At 37.8% G+C, this 22,121-nt stretch overlaps 1 long non-coding RNA gene across 1 annotated transcript; it reads right to left on the reverse strand.

Moving 5' to 3' along the window:
- Positions 1 to 1,774: 1,774 nt before the first annotated feature.
- LOC117078263 lies at positions 1,775 to 16,322 on the reverse strand. The gene is made up of 4 exons (XR_004434958.1): positions 16,311 to 16,322; positions 7,493 to 7,498; positions 6,593 to 6,597; positions 1,775 to 1,993 (listed from the first exon to the last, which is right to left on the reverse strand). It is a non-coding gene; the product is annotated as an uncharacterized LOC117078263 (long non-coding RNA).
- Positions 16,323 to 22,121: the final 5,799 nt, after the last annotated feature.

Raw genomic sequence — 22,121 nt, forward strand, 5'->3', positions numbered from 1 at the left:
TTCAATTTTCTGCATACAGCTAGCCAGTTATCTGAGCACCTTTTATTGAATAGGATGTCCTTTCCCCATTGCTTGTTTTTGTCAGGTTTGTCAAAGATCAGATAGTTGTAGGTGTGCAGTCTTATTTATTGGTTCTGTATTCTGTTCTATTGGTCTTTGTATCTGTTTTCATAACAGTACCATGCTGTTTTCATTACTGTAGCCCTCTAGTATACTTTGAAGTCAGGTAGCATGATGCCCCTAGCTTTGTTCTCTTTGCTTAGGATTGCTTCAGCTGTTTGGGCTCTTTTTTGTTTTCAAATGAATTTTAAAATAGTTTTCTCTAGTTCTCTAAAGAACACCAATGGTAGTTTAATGGGAATAGCATTGAGTCTATACATTGCTTTGGCCAGTATGGCCATTTTAATGATATTGATTCTTCCTATCTATGAGCATGGAATGTTTTTTCACTTGTTTGTGTCATCTCTGAGCAGTGGTTCTAGTTCTCCCTGTAGAGATACTTTACTTCCCTTGTTAGCTGTATTTCTAGGTATTTTATTCTTTTCATTGCAAACTTAAATGGGACTTCGTTCATGATTTGGCTCTTGACTTGACTGTTGCTGGTGTATAGAAATGCTAGTGGCTTTTGAACATTCATTTTATATCCTTACTGAATGGGCAAAATCTGGAAGCATTCCCCTTGAAAACTGGCACAAGACAAGGATGCCCTCTCTCACCATTTCTATTCAACATAGTATTAGAAGGTCTGGCCAACGCAATCAGGCAAGAGAAGAAAATAAAGAACATTCAAATGGGAAGAGAGGAAGTCAAACTATCACTGTTTGTGAAAGACATAATTCTATATCTAGAAAACCCCATCATCTCAGCTCAAAAGCTTCTTATGCTGATAAGCAACTTCAGCAATTTAATATTTTATAGCACTCATAGGAAATGGAGATATGTGATTATGTGACTCAAGTCTCTCTCCCTACCTTAGTGTAACCTCCACAATGTCAGGAAACAGTCCCATTTTGTTTAACCTTATATAAAATGCCATTGCTTTGCACGGTGCCATCCCACAGTAAATACACAATGACTGTTGAATAAATAAGCATTTATGATTCTTAATGAATTATATCATCTAATGTCATTGGTAGCTTATGAGATGTTTGACCCTCTTATTTTAATTGAATTTTCAAAACATCTACTTTCTGTTTTAATGACATTACCTAACCTACTGAAATATCTTTTCTTCAAAATAGTTCCTCAGGGAACTCTTCTGATGCTCTTATCTCACATAATATGTCAGGAAACGAAACTAGAAGCTTTGAATCCCGCTATCTCTCTATCCCAGACTATATGTTCTGTTAGGGAAGAGATAGTCTTTGAAGTAGTTACACAGTTTGTATTGAATTTGACAAACATATCCAAGAAACTGAAGTTTGAAGAAAAACAATGACCAAGTGCTCACAATTTATATTTCTTACTCTCTGATTTGTCTTGATCAAATTTTAATCAGGCTTTTCTCTGCCACACGGGCTCTTGAACTTTGGCTTGCTCAATCTGAACAAGCACTGAAATGCAGAATGTCCGCCTTAAACGGTGTTTTAATTTTATATGTCAACTTGGCTAGTTATCCAGATCTTTGGTCAAACATTATTCTGGATGTTTCTGTGAATATGTTTTTTATATTTTATTTTTTGATGAGATTAACATTTAAACTGTGTACGTTGAGTAAAGCAGATTACTCTCCATATATAAGTGGGTCTCATTCAATCAGTTGAAGGTCTTAATAGAACCAGGATTGACTTCCCCAGAGCAAGAAGAAATTTTGCCAGCAGTCTCAAACAGCATCCCTTTCCTGAGTCTCCAGCCTGCTAGCCTACCATGCAAATTTTAGTCTTACCAAGCCTCCACAATTGTCTAAGCCAATTCATTAAAATTAAAATCTCCCTCTCTCTCTCTCTCCACTCTCTCCTCTCCTCCCTCTCCTCTCCTCTCCTCTCCTCTTCCTCTCCTCTCCTCTCCTCTCTTCTCTTCTCTTTTCTTTTCTTTTCTTTTCCTCTCTCTCTCTCTCTCTCTCTCGGTTCTCTTTGCCTGGAGAATCATGATAAAAAAGGCAATGAATCCTAAAATTGAAATGGGGTGACCATAGTGAGAATCATTTCCTATCAGATCATCCTGGACATGCTGTTTCCTTTCAATCTTTTGACTAATTTCACCTCGTCATTTCTGGCTAGCTCTATAGGAACTCCCTTTTTTAAAAGAAAAAAAAGAAAGAAAGAAAAACATTTTATTTTCGTTTGATTTTAAAACAGTTTCAGATCCTGAGATCAGAGTATTTTTCTTATTGCAATTGTCTTTTTGAAAAAAAGTTTCTTCTTACGTAAACCTGGATTTGTTTTTATTTGATACAAGAAGTTATGAAAGCAGAAAATGAAGATTAAAATTTAAATAGAGGGATGAGTTGAGGGGAAATTAGGGATAAATGCAAATGAACACCCCCAACAACAAAATGTTAGAAGCAACCATTAAAGATGGGAATACAAATACATTTAAGATATACCTGAAGAAAAAAATAGACAAAAGGATACAAACAACTAAGGCAAAGAGGTTACATAGTTGTTTTGGTTAAGTATACGTTTTTGGTCCCCTAAATAAGCATGATATATGTTCAGTGAAGGCTAGCCCAAGAGACTAAGTGTTTAGATCATACAGAAGTCCCCCCTTGTCTATGGGGATATATTACAAGATGTGTTTTGCATGCCTGAAACTGCAGATAGTACCTAACTCTATATACTGTTTTTTTTCCTATACATACATACCTATGCCAAGTTTAATTTAGAAGTTAGGCAGAATAAAAAAATTAACAACAACCAATAATAAAATACAACCATTATAACACTATGCTAGAATAAAAGTTTTGTGACTGTGGTTTCTCTCTCTCTGAAAATATCTTCCTGTAATATATTTGGTGCATCAACCTAATACTCACCTATTTTTAATATGAGTAACCGTGAGTATCTGAAATCATAGAAAGCAAAACCATGAATAATGGGGGACTACTGTATTTAGAGAATTCTTCTCAAGATTACTTACTGAATATATACATTACCCTGTTTGTAATAGAAACACGTGGTAATGGCCTCATTAAACCACTGGTGAATACCTTAATTTTAGTATGCTTAGTGGAATTAAAGTGGAACTCCCATAATACTCATGAAAGAAATTATACAAGTGTCCATATTCTATACCTGAAACGGAAAAAAATGAGAGAAAACATTTTATGCTTCACCCAGGAAAATGTTTTGAATTTTTTTAGACAAAAAGAAATTAAAAACCATCTTTACATGATATGTCAAATGTACTATCTTGCAGTTTGTAAATAGAATGGAGGGTAAAATGCAGTAATTGTATAAAAATTAGGAAGAGATTTCTTTCTGGTATAAAGGCAGAGTGACTTTTTAGGCCACAGCTATCCTACCACACAAATGCTGTCATCCCTCAACAGACATTACTCAGGTAGGAATGGATACATCCCAGGCAGGAATTCCACGCTGAAAACTGCCCTCAAGAGAATGTTGATTGGGACTTGTTACAATTTGCCAAATCTGTTTCAAGAATGTAGTAAAAAAAAAAAAAAAAAAAAAAAAAGTGCAGCGTTAAACCCATTAATTAGTTTTCATGTATATTTCAGTGAGGGCAAAATGTCAGAACACATAGTAATTAGAAGAGAGTTTTTTTCATTAACTGTAATGAATGTTGACTCTTCATGTCTCATTAACATTACTTCTGCTGACTAGGGAATTCATCAAAAGAACAGAAAGGATCATCAGTCTACACCAGATAATGTATTCTGGGTGTGGGAGGAGGGTTGATACTTTGAAATATATTTCACTGGCCTGTCGCGATAGCTCATGCCTGTAATCCCAGCACTTTGGGAGGCCAAGGTGGGTGGATCACCTGAGGTTGGGAGTTCGAGACCAGCCTGACATGGAGAAACCCCATATCCACTAAAACTACAAAATTAGCTGGGCGTGGTGGCACATGCCTATAATCCCAGTATTCAGGTGACTGAGGCAGGGGAATCTCTTGAATCCGGAAGGCGGAGGTTGCGGTGAGCAGAGATTGCACCATTGCACTCCAGCCTTGTAAAGAAATATATATATATATAGAACTCTAGAATCAAGTAAATTTCGATTGCCTCAATGGCAGGAATATAAGGGTCAGGAGAAAATTTGAGAAGTGATTGTCTCCTGGTCTCAATGTTGGGAGTAGTTCCTATCATTTTTAATTATCTATCTGATGCCCTGTGCTTATTGAAGAATCCACCATTACTTTCTCAAAAACAACAGCTGTAAGACAACATGTTTGCTTAAAGGAAATCTCTGTGGTCAATATTTTCTTCAAGTATGGGGAATGTTCCCAGTATACCTCCCTTAACACAGAGGGGGACAATCTGATCCTTTGTTTTTCTTTAGTTTCTGCCGCATTTACGTTGGGCTGAATGGTTTCTGGGAAGGCTGAAGGATGGAAGCCCAAGGAATTGGAAAGATCTCTCAGAATACCATCTTCCTAACCACTATGCTATTTAATAAATCCAAAGTCTGAGTAGATACTTGATTTTAAGGGAGTGCTGGCAGAATAGAGTGATCTGTGTAACTAACAAATTCATTTTGAAAAACTTTCTTTGAGATACAAATTGGAAAAAGTAAAACTTGTGCTTTGCTGGACCAAGATGGAAAAATTCTCCACGTATGTCAAAAAATTAGCCAAAATTGTCCGGATACGGTAGCTCATGCCTGTAGTCCCAGCACTTTGGGAGGCCAAGGCAGGCAAATTACTTGAGGTCAGGAGTTTGAGACCAATCTGGCCAACATGGTGAAACCCCGTCTCTACTAAAAATACAAAAATTAGCCAGGCATCCTGGCACATGCCTGTAATCCCAGGTACTCAGGAGACTGAGGTAGGAGAATCACTTGAACCCAGGATGGGGAGGCTGCAGTGACCAGAGATTGTGCCACTGCACTCCAGCCTGGGCAACAGAGCAAGACTCCATCTCAAAAACAAACAAACAAACAAGCAAACAATTAGCCAAAATTAGTAAAAGGGAGGCAAAAGGGCTAAATACAAGATTTGGCAAGGTTTTTATGACCTGTGTAAGTCAATGAACTTAAATAGATTTTTATCAGATTATTTTCCTTCAGATGAACTACTTAAGTGTAGATTTTTATAATGCCCATAGAGCTATTAACTTTGCCAAAAGGCATTGCTTCTCAATACAGAAAAGGCAAGTGCTATAAACATTTATTTTGAAGTCACTTTGCTTATGATTGATTCTTGATTTCATCTCTTATTAGCTGTGTGAACTTGGACAATGAGGTGAATCATACCTCATCTGTGAAAGGATGATGATAATAGTATCTACCTTATGGGGCTGTTGCAGAATGAGATAATGAGATGCTAGTTTTAAAGTGCTCAGCATAGCAAGCACTCTATATATGGCAATGCTTGTAAAGAAAAAGGGGAGAAGGAAGTAAAGGAAGAGGAGGAGAAAGGTTTCTACTATTAAGGCTACCTTAATTTAGTCTGTGGTGCATCATGGATATAGATAATGAACTCTTCCAAAAGGAAAAGTTTCAAGGATTTTAAAGGCTGTAATTCCAAATGGTATACATATGTTCTTTATAATATAACTTTCAAATATTTTTTTAATTTTAGTAAACTATATTCAAATATAAATTGAAATATACTTCCTTCATTGAAGACGTGTCCCATTGAATTTCCTGCAATATATAAAGCATTATGACTTTTGTAAACACAGTTTTTCTTTTGCTAAAATTTGGCATATCACTTAATATTCACTTATACTATGCTTTATTATTATAATTATATTGTTATAATTATACTATGCTTATACTATTATAAAGTAAAAGACAACACAATTAGATGTGTCAGAAAATATCACATTTAAAAACAATTGAGCTCAGGTTAATTTTATTTAAAGATTAGGAGAACAATGAAAATAACAACTAAATAAAAACTTTTGGGTATATTCACTGGTATCCTTTTATTTTCACAGCTTTAGCATGTATTTCACATACCATAAAATTCACACATTTAAAGTATAAGTTCAATGTTTTTTAGTATATTTACAGAATTATGCAACTATCACTCGAAGCTAATTTTAACATTTTGCCAATACTATAGCTATTATCCACCAACCCCCATCCTCTATAGATTGACCTATTCTGGGCATTTCATTTAAATTTTATCATATAACATGTGGTCTTTCTCACTGATTTCTTTCAGTTAGCATAATGTTTTCAAATTTCATAATGTTTTCAGTTAGCAAATGTTTCAAAGCAAAAATGTTTTCAAATTTCAAGTTAATCCAAGCTCTAGCATGTATCAGTACTTCATTTCTTTTTACTGTTGAACTTCTTTGTATGGATATGCTACTTTTATCTATTATCAATTAATATTTGGATAATTTCCACTTTTGGACCTTTATAATAATGATGGTATTAACATTCTTGTGCAATTTTTTAAGTGTACATATGTTTTTATTTCTCTTGGATACATACCTAGGAGTAAAATTGCTGGGTCATACGGTAACTTTATGTTTAACATTTTAAGAAATTACTAAATATTTTTCAAAATAACTTCACCATTTTACATTCCCACCAACATGTATGAGGGATCTGTTTTTCCATATCCTTGTCAGCACTTGTTATTATCTGTCTTTTTAATTCTAACCATCCTACAGGGTGTAAAGCGGTATCTCATTGTGGTTTTGATTTGAATTTCCCTGATGACAAATGATGTTGAGCATCTTTTCACATGCTTATTGGTCATATTTGTCTTTTTTGGAGACATGCTTATTCAGGTACTTTGGTAATTTTAAATTTAGGCTATTTGTCTTTTCATTGTTAAAACGTAAGAATTCTGTATATATCCTGGATAACAATATCTTATCCAAACTATGATTTACAAATATTTTCCCCCATTTTGCTTGTTATTGCTGAATGTTCTGTTAGGATGCTTCTGCTTTCTTCCCTCCTGTAGGAGGGGAGTGAATCAATATCTTTGTGTAGTAGAACAATTGAACATGTGGGCTCTAAGTCAGTGAGTCCTGAGTGGAGTGGGCTTAACCACTTCTTCTGTGATAGTGAACAAGTCCTTCCTTTCTGACATCAAACATTTTCATTTATTAGATGAAATTAATAATACTAGTGTGTGCCTCATAAATTCGTTGTGAGAAGTTACGTTACTGAATGAAGTAACACATGTAGTATAGGGCCTGGCCCATAGTAAATGCTCAGTAAATTCTAGCTGCTATAAGTATTATAACTTAGTATAACATACACATTAATATAATTAGAGAAAAAGATTCCTTTGGATACCCCAAAGTGTAACAGCCTGAATTCTAATTTTGAAATCCCTTTTTATGAAGGATAAGCTGAATAAGAAGTTTGTCACATATTCATACACAATTTTTCATCCAAAATACTCAATACTGTTTGTTTTTTAAAAAAGAGACACACAGGTTTTGCTTTTTTCTATTCTCCTTTATTGACAGATTTTTCTCTGAGAAGGTAGCTGACCATGGAAACCAATTAATCTGTCTCTTGAGGCAAAGCCATCATTTGCAAAATAATGTACTCAAGTGCCCACCCCAAATGCTCCAGGACAGCAAGAAGGGAGAAGACAGTGTTTTCTTTGAATTTCCTCTGATGAAAACAGTTACGTGGGAAGCACATATGTACCTCTGTGTGAATGTGTGTATGTAAATGCACATGTAGTAGGAGGAGACATATAATCAGTCATTCTTACATACCTCCCCGAAGCTTCCCAAACAGGTTTTATGTGCATTATGTGTTGTATGAGAACTCATTTAGACACACACATTTACTTGCTGCACATTTTGTGTTTTTCTCTGTGTTCATGGCATTTAATTTCCTCTTGGCTTCTCTAGTGCCTAGCACAGTGCACTAATAAAGTAGAAAATGTGAATAATACCTAGAAATAGTATAAAGTTTAAAGTGGCTCATAGCATGGATTTTGGAGTTAATGATGAGCTGGATTCCAATTCTGCCACTTACTGGCTCTATGATTTGGTTTAATTCTTTAGCTTACCGGAGTCCCAGTTGTTGTAACCATAAAATTTAATTAATAACACATAAGCCATAAGTTGTTTTGAAACTTAAATGAGGTAATGTGGGTAAAGTACATACCAAGGTGCCTTGCTTGGCATATAGTAGGCACTCAATGAATGATAGTGATAAGAACCAAGGATATGTTTATTAATTTAATAAATGCATAGTAATTTACTGATCACAATACTGAGGATTTATTTAATACAATTTTCAAATATGATGCTAGACATCAAGAATGCAAAGATAAGACACAGTATCAGTCCTCAATAGACTTCTAGTAGGGTGGAGGAAGTAGCAAAATAAAACACTAAAAGCTATACAATTAGGTAAGTATTGTGGTAGGAATCTGTGGATGGTTCAATAGGGATCTATAGATGGGCCCTCTATAGATTGGGTACAGTTGAACGTGACTGAAATTACCATATTTTTCTGACATTTCATTAAGAAAATGATCAACATAGAAAAAAAAATCAAAGAATTATAAAATAAGCATCTATATGCTGACCGTCATACTCTCCAGTTAATATTTTGCTATGCTTACTTTATTACCTAAGTATTTCTCCATTTCTCTATCCAGCCACTAAATCTATCTTATTTTAAATGCATTTTAAAATAAGTTGCAACTATGAGTATACTTTACTCTGACAAATACATATATTAAACAAGTTTAATATTTGTTTGTTTTCTTTTATGAGGTAAAATTTGAATAGTGACACACACACACACACACCTTAAGTATAATGCTTGAGGACTTTTGACAAAATGTAATACCTATGGAATCCAAGTGTTATCAAGATCTAGATCACTACCTCATAAAGTTCCTTAAGGCACTTCCCAGCCAATCCCTTTCCATAACCCTAAACTTCCATCCCCTAACATCAAATATGGTCTGATATTTGTAGGGAAGAAAAAATAATATATTTTCCTCGCCCATCACAAGGTTCATGGCTGAGATCCCTATAGCAAAAGACAAATTAATAAGAGAAAAAGATACAAATTTATTTGACGTTAGTTTTACGTGACACAGGAGCCTTCAGAAATTAAGACCAAAAGAAGCAGGAAAATCTGAGTACTTTTAGGGACAGTCATGTAGAAATATGATTGGAGGACAAAAGAATATGATCTAATGGTAATAAGCTGGGCTGAGGAGGGACTTTACCAAGGCCTGTTTTATCAGACTATTCTGTCTCCGTCTTCATTCCTTTCCTGTGGGTGTAGGGAGGACCCATTGGAATGAGAGTCTTATAAACTATTTCAAGGGAAGGTTAGCTGGGTTGTATGGCCCACTTCAGAAATAAAGAGATGAGGGGAGTCCTAGTTTCAATGGCCCACTTTAGGAGAGAGGGGTAGAAGGTCAGAGAGATCTTTCTGCTTCTATTTTGTTTAATTTCCTCCAGCTTAAAATACTCAATGTGTGAACTATGTGCCATATTTTGGGTAACATGTCCTGAACCCCATCATTTTTTTAAAATATAGAGTATTTTAGCCTTTTTAGGACTTTATATAAATGAAATCACATAGAATTGTATTATTTTATGTAAGGCTTCTTTCGCTCAAAGTAATGTTTTTGATATAGATCCATGTTTTTCCAGATTTATCAAAGTTGTTGCATGTATTATCAGTGTGTTCGTTTTTTATTTTAAAGAACACTGAACATCAAATTTACCATCTTAACAATGGTTGAGTTTAGAGTTGAGTATTAAGTACATTCACATTGTCATGCAATGGATCTCCAGAACTTCTTCATCTTACAAAACTAAAAACTCTATACCCATTAAGCAACATTTTATTTCCCCCTTCCTCTGGCCCCTGGAAACCACTATTTTGCTTTAAGTTTCTATAAATTGGATTACTTTAGATACCTTATGTAAGTGGAATCATACATTTGTGACTGAATTATTTCACTTAGCATAATGTCTTCAAGGTTTATTCACTTTGTAGTATGTGATAGGATTTCCTTTTTAAGGCTGAATAATATTCCATTATATGTATAGACCACATTTTGTTTATCCATTAATCCATGGACACTTGGATTGCTTCTACCTCTTGGCTACTGTAAATAATGCTGCTATGAATATGGACATGCAAATATCGCTTTGACATACTGAGTTGTATGGTACTTATATTTTTAATTTTTTAAGGAAACATTCGTAGTTTTTCACAGTGGCTGTAACATTTTACATTTTCACCAACACTGCATGTATTAGGGTTCTCCAGAGAGAAGGAACAAGTAGGATATATGTATATATGACAGGGAGTTTATTAAGGAGAATTGGCTCATACAATCACAAGGTAGGCCATGATAGGCCATCTGCATACTGGGGAAGAAAGAAACCAGTAGAGGCTCAATCTGAGTCCAAAAGCCTCAAAAGCAGGGAAGCTGACAATGTAGCCTTCAATCTGTCGCCAAAAGCCTAAGAACCCCCAGCAAAACACTGGTGTAAGTCCAAAAGTCCAAAGGCCAAAGAATCTGGAGTCTAATGTCCAAGGACAGGAGGAACAAAAGGAGCATCCAGCATTGGAGAAAGATGAAAGCCAGAAGACTCAGCCAGCCAGCTTATCCCACCTTCCTACACCTGCTTTGTTCTAGCTGTGGTGGCAGCCAATTGTATAGTCCCCACCCACATTGAGGGTGGGTCTTCCTTTCCCACTCCACTGACTCAAATGTCAATCTCCTTTGACAATGCCCTCACAGACACACCCCAGAAAGAATACTTCACCAGCCATCTAGTCATCCTTCAATCAAGTTCACACCTAATATTAACCATCACAGTGCATATAAGTTCCAATCTCTCCACATCATTGTCACCATTTGTTATTTTCTGTTATTTTCTATAGTAGCCATCCTATCAGATATGAGGTAATGTTTCATTGTGGTTTTCATTTGCATTTTTTGATGAATAGTGATGTTGAGCATCTCTTCATATGTTGTAAATTTGCATATCATCTTTAGGGCAATGTATTCAAGTCCTTTGCCCATTTTTAAATTTAGTTATTAGAATTTTGTTGTTGAGTTGTAGAGTGTATTCACTGGGGTTCTCTAGAAGGACAGAGCGTGTATATATGTACATATATATATACACACACACACATATATATATACACACACACATACACACATATATACACACACATAGCGAGAGAGTTTATTAAGTATTAACTTACATGATCACAAGCTCCCACAATAAGCTGCCTGCAAGCTGAGGGGCAAGGAGAGCTAGTCCAAGTCCCAAAACTGAAAAATTTGAAGCCCAATGTTCGAGGGCAGGAAGCATCCATCATGGGAGAAAGATGTAGGCTGGGAGGCTAGGCCAGTGTCTCCTTTTCACATTTTTCTACCTGCTTTATATTTGCTGGCAGCTGATTAGATTATGCCCACTCAATTCAGGGTGGATCTGCTTTCCCCAGGCCACTGACTCAAATATTAATCTCTTTTGACAACACCCTCGCAGACACACCCAGGATCAATACTTTGCATCCTTCAATCCAATAAAGTTAACACTCAGTATTAACCGTCATAACTCCACCCGTTGTCAACTTGAATCCATACACACCTGAGATTTTATATAATCTTCAAATAAAGGCAATAATAAAGCCATAATTTTGCCTAACATAATACAGTTATCCTTCATACAACCGAAAACACACCAATCCCCAACTCAAATACTATTACATTAACAATACTTAAATGCTGATATGAAGTCACTAAATCTTATGTCACATGAAAAAGGAAAAGGAAATACAATGAAGATATTTTCTTAGTACAAGTGTATACATGCATAAACATGTTTTTAGCAAAAGAGAGAGGAAATACTAATGACAATTACAGCCCACGTTTTTGCAGCTGGTCACGTGATCATAGCTGGTATTGATAACTACCTTCTTCTACTACGCATTCTGTATTCCCTTTGCTTTCTGCAAGCACCTCAGCAGGTTGTGTTTTACTTTTTCCTGGTGGAGTGACCCAGACCTTCATTCCTGAGGAGTCTGGGCCATTTGTAGTCCTGCCTGGATTGGGCTGTTGTAGTTTCCCATTGACCTTAATCACAGGGCATGGTGACACTAAAAGACGCACCAATGTATCTTCTGTATTCCATGCGTTTCTAACCTCCATTGTGGAGTGGTAGACTGATTTCATCTTGATAGTCCAGGTCATCACCCTAGCCAACAGTGTAACTCCCTTCGTAGTCTGTTGCCTTAAAGGTAGGAGGAGCCCAGAGTGTCCAGGTGGCAATCCGATCTTCCAGTTTAATGGAATCTTTGTTGTATCTCTTAATGGAAGCATTCTTCCCTCTGGAACTAAGACCTCTAGACCAGTAGAATGTAATGTCACAGAAACAGGAAGCAAAAAGTTTGCTAATGGATCACTAGGGGTGATGATGACTATTGCCACATCCACTTCCACACCTTGATTCCTGGACCTGTAAATTCTGGCTATGAGAGAAAGAATACCAATTATTGGATGCTGATTCAGAGCATTCATGGCCTTCTGGAGAACTCTTCCCCAGCCCTGCAAAGTATTGTCGCCTAGCTGGCATTGTAATTGTGACTTCAAAAGGCCATTCTATCAATTCAGCTGCTTCAGGGTGATGGGGAACATGGTAAGACCAGTGAATTCCATGAGCACGAGTTCATAGCCACACTTCTTTAGCTGTAAAGTGAGTGTTTCGGTCAGAGGCAATGCTGTGTGGAATACCATGATGGTGGATAAGGCATTCCGTGAGTTCACAGATGGTAGTCTTGGCAGAAGCATTGTGTGTGGAATAGGCAAACCCATATCTCCAGTAAGTGTCTATTCCAGAGAGGACAGACCTCTGCCCTTTCTTTTTCTTTTTTTTTTTTGAGACAGAGTCTCACTCTGTCACCCGGGCTGGAGTGCAGTGGCCGGATCTCGGCTCACTGCAAGCTCCGCCTCCCGGGTTTACGCCATTCTCCTGCCTCAGCCTCCTGAGTAGCTGGGACTTACAGGTGCCCGCCACCTTGCCCGGCTAGTTTTTTGTATTTTTTTTTAGTAGAGACGGGGTTTCACCATGTTAGCTAGGATGGTCTCGATCTCCTGACCTTGTGATCCGCCCATCTCGGCCTCCCAAAGTGCTGGGATTACAGGCTTGAGCCACCGCGCCTGGCCAACCTCTGCCCTTTCCATGATGGAAGAGGTCCAATATAATCAACCCGCCATGAGGTAGTTGACTGATCACCCTGAGGAATCATGCCATATCAAGGGCTCAGTGCTGGTCTCTGCTGATGGCAAATTGGGCACTCAGCAGTGGCCATAGCCAGGTCAGCCTTGGTGAGTGGAAGTCCATATTGCTGAGTCCATGCCTAACCTCCATCCCTGACACCATGGCCACTTTGTTCACAGGACCATTGGACAATGACAGGGGTGGCTGGGAAAAGAGGCTGATTCTGCTTCCATGCAGAGTGTACAACCAGGTGTACTGCTCACAACTCTGCCCACTGGGAAGATTTCCCTTCACCACTGTCCTTCAGGAATGTCCTAGAAAGGGGCTGTAGTGATGCAGTTGTCCACTTTTGGGTGGTGCCTGCATATTGTGCAGAACCATCTGTGAACCAAGCCCTAGTCTTCTCTTCCTCTGTCAAGTGATAATAGGGAGCTCCCCAAGAGGCCATCAGTGCAGGCTGCGGGAGAGAATGCAGGATGGTAGAATTGGAGAGCATGGGCATTCAAGACACTTCTTTATTTAACTTACTTATGCCTTCAGGACCTGCTCATGCCCGATTACGTATATACCACTTCAATTTGATGACGGAATGCTGCTGTGCATGACCCACTTTATGGCTAGATGGGTCGGAAAGTACCCAGTTTATAACAGGAAGTTCAGATTGCATGGTGACTTGATAGTCAAACGTTCAGTTTCTACCAAAACTGATAGACCCATAGTCAAACGTTCAGTTTCTACCAAAGCCAAGTAACAGGCCAAGATCTGTCTCTCAAAAGAAGAGTGGTTGCCTGCAGAAGATAGCAGGGCCTTGCTCCAAATCCTAGAGGCCTCCTCTGTGATTCACCTATGGGGGCCTGCCAAAGGCTCAAAACTGCATCCCTATCTGCCACTGACACCTCAAGCACCATTGGATCTGCTGGTTCATATGACCCAAGTGGCAGAGCAGCTTGCACAGCAACCTGAACCTGTTGCAGAGCCTTCTCCTGTTATGGACCCCACTCAAAACTGGCAGCCTTTCAGGTTATTCAATAAATAGGCTAAAGTAATACAGCCAAATGAGGAATGTGTTGCCTCCCAAATGCAAATAAGCCCCCTAGGCATTGTGCCTCTTTCTTGGTTGTAGGAGAGGCCAAATGTAGCAACTTATTCTTCACCTTAGAAGAAATATCTCGACAGGCCAAACACTACTGGGCCCCTAGAAATTTTACTGAGGTAGAAGGTCTTTGAATTTTAGTCAGATTTATTTCCCATCTTCTGGCATGCAAAGGTCTCATCAATAAGTCCAGCATGTTTTCTACTTTTTGCGTGCTGTATCCAATCAGCATAATGTCATCAAAGTAATGGACCAGTGTGATGTCTTGCAGAAGTGAAAAGTGATGAAGGTCTCTCCGAATAAGATTATAACACAAAGCTGGAGAGTTGACATACCCCTGAGGTAGGACAGTAAAGGTATATTGCTGGCTTTGACAGTTGAAGGCAAAACACTTCCGTTGGGCATTATGGACAGGAATGGAGAAAGTCAAAAACAGTATCACATCCCTGGAGGGACTGCGGAGATTAGTGCTACCATTAAGGACTTGAAAGATACAGTTGTTCCCCAATGCACAGTTACCCTGGTGAACGGCCGGAGGTCTCCTTGGGGAAGGATGGGAGAAAGATTCACTGCATAAATTGTTGGTAATGTAGTGGGGTCCTTCCTCAAGGGGACCCAGCCTCCCCTTCATTCAAGGGATTCTGGGTCTGGAAACTGGCTCAATTCTGGAAATTGATTGAGGGGCCATGATTCTCTGATTTTATAATTCAAATTAATCTTTTGTCCATTCAACCTAGAAGTGTTCTGCTTGTATAAATTAAGTAAGAATGCAGTAGGCTTCCTATCAATTTCACTTCACACCATGATTAATTAGCCAATGCCAGAGATTCTACAAGATTCTGACTATTCTGATTGTGGCTTTGTCTCTGCTGTCCATTATGGTAGCTATGCTCACATTGCCTTTGATGACTGAGTTCCACCACTTGACCTCTGCCACCTCGGGATCTAATTATTCTCATTGTATTTAAATTTTGTCATTGAATGACTACAGTTCCGCCTTTAGATCTGATGTACAGAGGAGAGCAATTATAGGGCTCTTCAGAGATGCAGGTACTGCCCTCACAAATCTCTTTTGCAAGACATTGTTCAAGCATATATCTTCTGAACCCTCCCAGATGGGATGTATAGGTCTAAAATGACTAATCCATTCCACCGTCCCCATCTCACTAAGCCTTTGGATCCCTTTCTCTACATTAAACCAAGGGAGATCAGGCATTTCCAGTTCACTCACAATGGGCCATCTTTTAATCCATTTTTCACCTAACCAAGCAAATAAACCATTAAAACATTTTTTTAAATTCCCTAGCTGCAACATTAAAAGCAGAGTCCCTACTTAGTGGGCCCAAATCAAGAAATTCAGCCTGATCCAACTGTATGTTCCTTCCACCATTATCCCATACACTTAATATCCATTCCCATGCCTGTTCTCCATATTTCTGTTTATATAAATTAGAGAACTCAAACAGTTCTCTTTGAGTGTAGCACACCTCCTCATGGGTCACACTCTCAACCTCAATTCCAGGAGCCCACTAGGACTGGCAAAAAATATTCATCAGACTTTACAAACTCAATGCCCCCAGCTTCATCAGGGTCCTCCCACATGTCCCCATTCCAAGTTGCAGGGTCCCATTCTTTTCCAATCAGTGCCCTCGCTTTAACAGTAGACACCTAGTGAGGCTGTGCATGCATCTTTTGTTGCAGGTCAGCTATTTCCATGATAAGAACTTGTGTCTGTTTTTTCACAGTTTTAGCTTTTTCCCTACAGGAGGTAAGACTCACTCAGGGAAATCTTAGCAGATTTGAGGCTCAGTATCTGTTTCTGATGCCAGGGGACAGAATCCTTGAGTTTATCATTTTCTTTCATCACTTTGTCCACTGAGCTTAGGAGCAACCAACCAGCTTCATCATGTTCCTTGGTTCTCCACATATGGTCAAAGGTAACATGTATAATGTCACTAAACTCCTTGTCTCTCACAAGTGGTGACTCAGGAGTGCCAAATGCATTTATTTTGCATAACTCTCTAAATAGTTCACATCAAGGACTATCAGTGTTCCTATACTATTAAAAGTAGAGTCCTTAGCATTTTGGGGTCTAATCTTATTAAGCAGCCAACTCCAGAAATCCCAAAACCAACAAAAGAACTCTATCCTTAATATTCTGTTCCTCTAAAACCACTCCTGGTACTGAATCAATATTGTCAGGGTTCTCTAGAGGGACAGAACTAATAGGAGGTATATTATCCATCTATCTATCTCTCTCTCTATCTATCTAGGATATAGATATGTGTGTGTATGTGTGCATGTGTATATGTGTGTGTGTGTGTATATATATCTCAAGGGAAATTTATTAGTACTAACTTAAATGTTCACAAGGTCCCACAATAAGCTGTCTGCAAGTTGAGGAGCAAGGAGAGCCAGTCTGGGTCCCAAAACTGAAGAACTTGGTGTTCAATGTCCAAGGGTGAGAACCATCCATCATGGGAAAAAGATACAGGCCAGGGGCTAGGCCAGTCTCTCCTTTTCACATTTTTCTGCCTGCTTTATATTCGCTAGCAGCTGATTATATAGTGTCCACCAGATTAAGGGTGGATCTGCCTTCGCCAGCTCGCTGACTCAAATGATAATCTCTTTTGGCAACTCCTTCATAGATACAACTAGGGTCAATACTTGTATATTTCAATCCAATCAAGTTGACACTCATTATTAACTACCACATACATTTTTAAAAATATATTCTGGATGTTATCCCCTGATCAGGTATGTGGTTTCCAAATGTTTTCTCTCATTCCTTCAGTTGCCTTTTCATTCTGTTGATTATGTCCTTTGACGCACGGCAGATTTTTAAATTTGTTGTAGTCCCATTTATCTAGTTTTGCTTTTGTTGCCTGTGCCTTGGTATCAGATTCAAGAAGTCATTGCCAAATCTAATGTTATAAAGCATTTTCTCCATATTTTCTTCCAAAAGTTTTACAGTTTCAGGTCTTACATTTAGGTTTTTGATCAATTTTGAGTTATGTTGTGTATACAATGTAAGGTAAGAATCCAACTTTATTCTTTGGCACATGGATATTTCATTTTCCAGAACAATTTTTTGAACAGACTGTTCTTGTTCTATTGAATGATCTTGACATCCTCATCAAACATAAAATTATCATATATGTGAGGATTTATTTGGGGGCTCATTTTCTATTCATTTGGTTTATATGTCTATTTTTAAATCATTACCACACTGTTTTAATAACTCACTTTGTAATAAGTTTCAAAATCAGGAAGTGTGGGACCTCCAAATTTATATTTCTGTTTTGAGATTGTTTTCACTATTTGGGATTCCTTAAGATTCCATGAATTTTCAAATAGATTTTTGTATTTCTGCCAAAAATCCCATTGAAATTTTAATAGGGATTGCACTGAATCTGTAGATTGCTTTAACTGGTGTCGACATCTTAACAATATTAAGTCTTCCAATCCATGAACACAGGATACCTTTCCATTTATTTGTGTCTCCTTTAATTTTTTCAGCAATGTTTAGTATCTTTTAACGTACAAGTGTTTGGCCTCCGTGGCCATGTCTGTTTTTAAGTGGTTCATTTTTTTGGATGCTATTATAAATGAAATTGGTTTTTTTTCCCCAATTGTTCATTGTTAATGTATAGAAAAGCAACTGTTTCTTGAATGTTGACTTTGTATCTTGCAACTTTGCCGAGTTCTTTTATTAGTTACGAAATTTTAAGTGGAATTTGTTAGCTGTGGGCTTTTCATATGTGGCCTTTATTATGCTGAAATAATGCTCTTTTATTTGAAGTTGGTTAAATTTTTTCATTATGAAAAGGTGTTAAATTGTCTAAAATCTTCTTTTTTGCAACAATAGTATACTTATTTTTATTGCCAACTCATATTTTATTATATGCATATAACATGTTTCATTTAGCTGTTCTCCTCTGGAGGGATACCTGGTTTGTTTCTGGTATTTAGTCTTCATGAATAAGTGAGCATATTTTAAACAAGCCAAATTCAAACCAACTAGCCCCATTTGCTCTTGATTTCCAGTGCAATTCATAATTGTATTTGTTGGGTTTCTTACCTGCTCATCCATATCATTTGGCCGACAGTGGCCTACGTTCTCTCTAAATAGCATTTAAAGCTTTCTAAAATTTGAACCTACCTAACTTTGTGTTTTGTTCACCTATATTAACAACATTCTACCTACTCCCTTGTTATCCCTTAAATATGATTAATCCATTTTCTCCCTCCATCTATACTAACAAAAACAACAACGCTTTCTTTCTGTATTTCTTTCAAAAGAGCCATGCTTCCTGGTGAACTTAATGGAAGTTTGTATATGCCTCCCATCTATCTAAAGGATTATTAATTTATAACTCAGTAGATAAGAGGACACAGCAGCACCTATGGGCTCCTTTTGAGTGTCGGTATCTGTTTTTAATTCATTTATTCTTCTCGTTCATCCCCTTACATATACCCATTAAGCAGTTACTATCTGTCTTTGGGCATAAGATGGTGACTACAACATAACACATGCACTGAGCTTATATTCTAGTGATACAGATAATTATCAAAAATAATCACACAAATACATAATTAAAAACTGGACTAATAACAAGAAAAAAAACAGAGAGCTTTTATAATATACATCAAGGGGACATGGTGTTTTCTTGGGGCAAATTCAAGAAAAATTTCTCAAAAGAATTGACATTTCAGAAGAAATTTAAGTGCTTAGTAGAAATTAAGCAGGTGAAGCAAGGGAAGTGTGGAAGTGCAATCTAGGCAGAAGAAACAGCTCATGCAAAAGTCCTGATATACAGGGGAGTATAGGGAGTTTGAGAGCTGACAGAAGCCCTGTGTGGCTGGAGCACAGAGAACTATGGGGAGAGTAAGGAGGTTAGGCTGGAGAGAGCTAGGCAGAGTCATTTAGGGCCTTCGTAAGCCAGATTAAGAATTTTGGGCTTCATCCTAAGAACAGCTGGAAATCATTAAAACTATTTGTGTTTCTAAAAATCACTCTACTTACAATATGGGATATAGGATGTAATAGACAAATGTGGATGCAGGGAGAAGTTTAGGGAGCTGAGGCTGTGTTGTAGTCTGATGATGGATGGTTATTTGGACTATAGCACTGGAAGTGGACAGAATCAAAATTTAATTGGAAGGTAAAATTGACAGGAATTGATAGTGAAAGCTGCAGATCTTAGGGGATTTTAAGGATGATTTCTAGGGTTTTGACTTGCATGACTATGTGGTGATAATACCATGTACTTCCACACACAGTAATCCCTACTCACATGGTCTTGTACATACACCCAATCTCTGATGCCAACACACTTTTTCCGAGATACGCTTTTTGTCCCTTAAAGTTATGGGTTAAATTGTGCAAAGGTATGGTAAGGTTGTTATACTTCTGATCATGTGAGTTGGGACACTGCCGTAAGTGAACACCCACTCTGTACTAACTTAACCAAAGACACTTTAGAAAGAATCGGAAAAAGAACACTGATACCTACCTTACGGAGTTCAGGGGAGTGTCATGGGCATAAAGTTCTACTGTGGCTCTAGAGAGTCTTGAGTAATTCTGTAAAAGAGTACTTCCTTGTGATATCTGAGCAATTTGGTAGCTGTTCTACGGATCAGCAGGGACTTAGTTATGCATGAGCTGCCTTCTAGTGGCCTCTCTTGGAAATTGCCCAACTGTTCATGGGGAAGGGAATTTTACGAAATGGAAGAGTTCAGTCATTCAAAAATAGCTAGACCAGAGACTGCATTTGGAAGTTGTGAAAGAAGGTGGTGAATCTCAAATCAAAAGGATTGTAGGGAACTACTAGATATGTTACTAGGCGAAGAAAGTCCTTTACTCCCTGTAGGCCTAAGTCTTGCTCTATCACAGCAGGGATTACCTTCAGGGAAAGAAGGGATGTATCAACCAAGGAAAGCAAGTTAGATTGAATTATTCGAGTCCAAATCACGATCTACGTTACACAATACATTGTCAATCCGTGTACTTGCAGAGACGTTATTGGCAATTCATCAGTTTCATAAAGATACACTATTTCTAACTGGAAATAAGATGTTTTATTTTACTACGACCCTTGTTTTCTTCTGCATTACCTTTTATCCTTTGTCTCAAGGGGAAACTTCATGAGACGAAAGAACGTGAGGTTTCTGAAAAGCCTGTCTGCTTTCTACTTCTTTTTTTTTCCACTAGACAACCTGGTTGCTTTCAAACTCATATTGAAGCAGGACAGTCATCCAGTTTTACCTAATCCCAGCCAGCTTCACCATTGTTAACACAAGTCATAAAGTTATGAGTTACAACAGGAAATTTATTCATCTGTTTAAAATTAAACATAGCAGGCCGGGCATGGTGGCTCACGCCTGTAATCCCAGCACTTTGGGAGGCCGGAGTGGGTGGATCACCTGAGGTCAGGAGTTCAAGACCAGCCTGACCAATATGATGAAACCCCGTCTCTATTAAAAATATAAAAATTAGCCAGGTGTGGTGGCATGCGCCTGTAATCCCAGCTTTTCAGGAGGCTGAGACAGGAGAATCACTTGAACTGGGGAGGCGGAAGTTGCAGTGAGCCGAGATTGTGCCATTGCACTCCAGCCTGGGCAACAAGAGCAAAGCCCCGTCTCAAAAGAACAAAAACAATAATAAAAAACAAAGAATGTACCTAAAATTCATATCAAGGCTAGAAATTCAAGTTTAGAGCTATATTTGAAATTATTATTATTCAAAATCAGAAGAAGTAATAATAATCAGCTAGATACATTTTGATAGCACCCGCAAGGTGTTCAGGTAGTTAAGGTAAAGGCCAATTTAAGGACCTTGTTGTGCTGACTGAATCCAGATAATGACACAGGAATAAAAAATATCTTACAATCATACACTCATTAGTTTACTGAAAGAGTTGCTTCCCTAAGCATGTACTTGCTACCAGGAAGGGTATAGGGCATGGGATAGCTCATGGAAATAAAAACTCTCAATGAGAGACATAATCCCACTGCACAATTAATAGTTCCTTCCAGAACTGTTTTCCTTATAAATTCTTGGCAGGAAATGTCCCCATCACCTTGAACAACTCTCGGAGAATTTGTTTGAGAATTATAATTTTGGACTTGATTGGTGCTTTCTGTTTTTCATTTTAACTTCGTTCTGTATGGGAAAGAGACACCTTTAAAATCGAATGTTTAATGTTCTTTAAATACAGAAATATATCAGTATATTTAAAAGTTGCTTTCTATGTAAAAATATGGTTAAAAGGCATTTTCAAAGTATTGCAACTTTACTACCTAGTCAGAAAATTTATGTAAGCAGTGGGTGAAAAACATTCCTTGGGGCCCGTTCTAAATGAGGCAGATTCAGCATTCCTGCAAGGGATATTGAGGTTATTTCAGCCAGCAGTGTGCCTCTTCTCACATTGTCCTCAGAACTAGTCTTCCAAATGCCTCTTGCAAAGACACCTGCATTTTCCCCACACATAGAGCTATAACGGGTTTTAAAGCTCAGGGCGTAAATGTCTATCTCTGTTTTATGAGTCACATTTTGCCCATCTTAATTAGCTAAGTTTTATTTTCACAAGTAAAGACTTCTTAGGATTGAAGGCTCCCTAGCCATATGGACACTCCCTCCACAGGAACCACAGAACAAAGGTGACAAGTGAAATACACTTCGTTTTATACAGGATTTCTTTTTGT

Source organism: Trachypithecus francoisi, unplaced genomic scaffold, assembly GCF_009764315.1.
Source record: "Trachypithecus francoisi isolate TF-2019V2 unplaced genomic scaffold, Tfra_2.0 Lachesis_group6, whole genome shotgun sequence".
In the NCBI taxonomy this organism is placed as follows: domain Eukaryota; kingdom Metazoa; phylum Chordata; class Mammalia; order Primates; family Cercopithecidae; genus Trachypithecus; species Trachypithecus francoisi.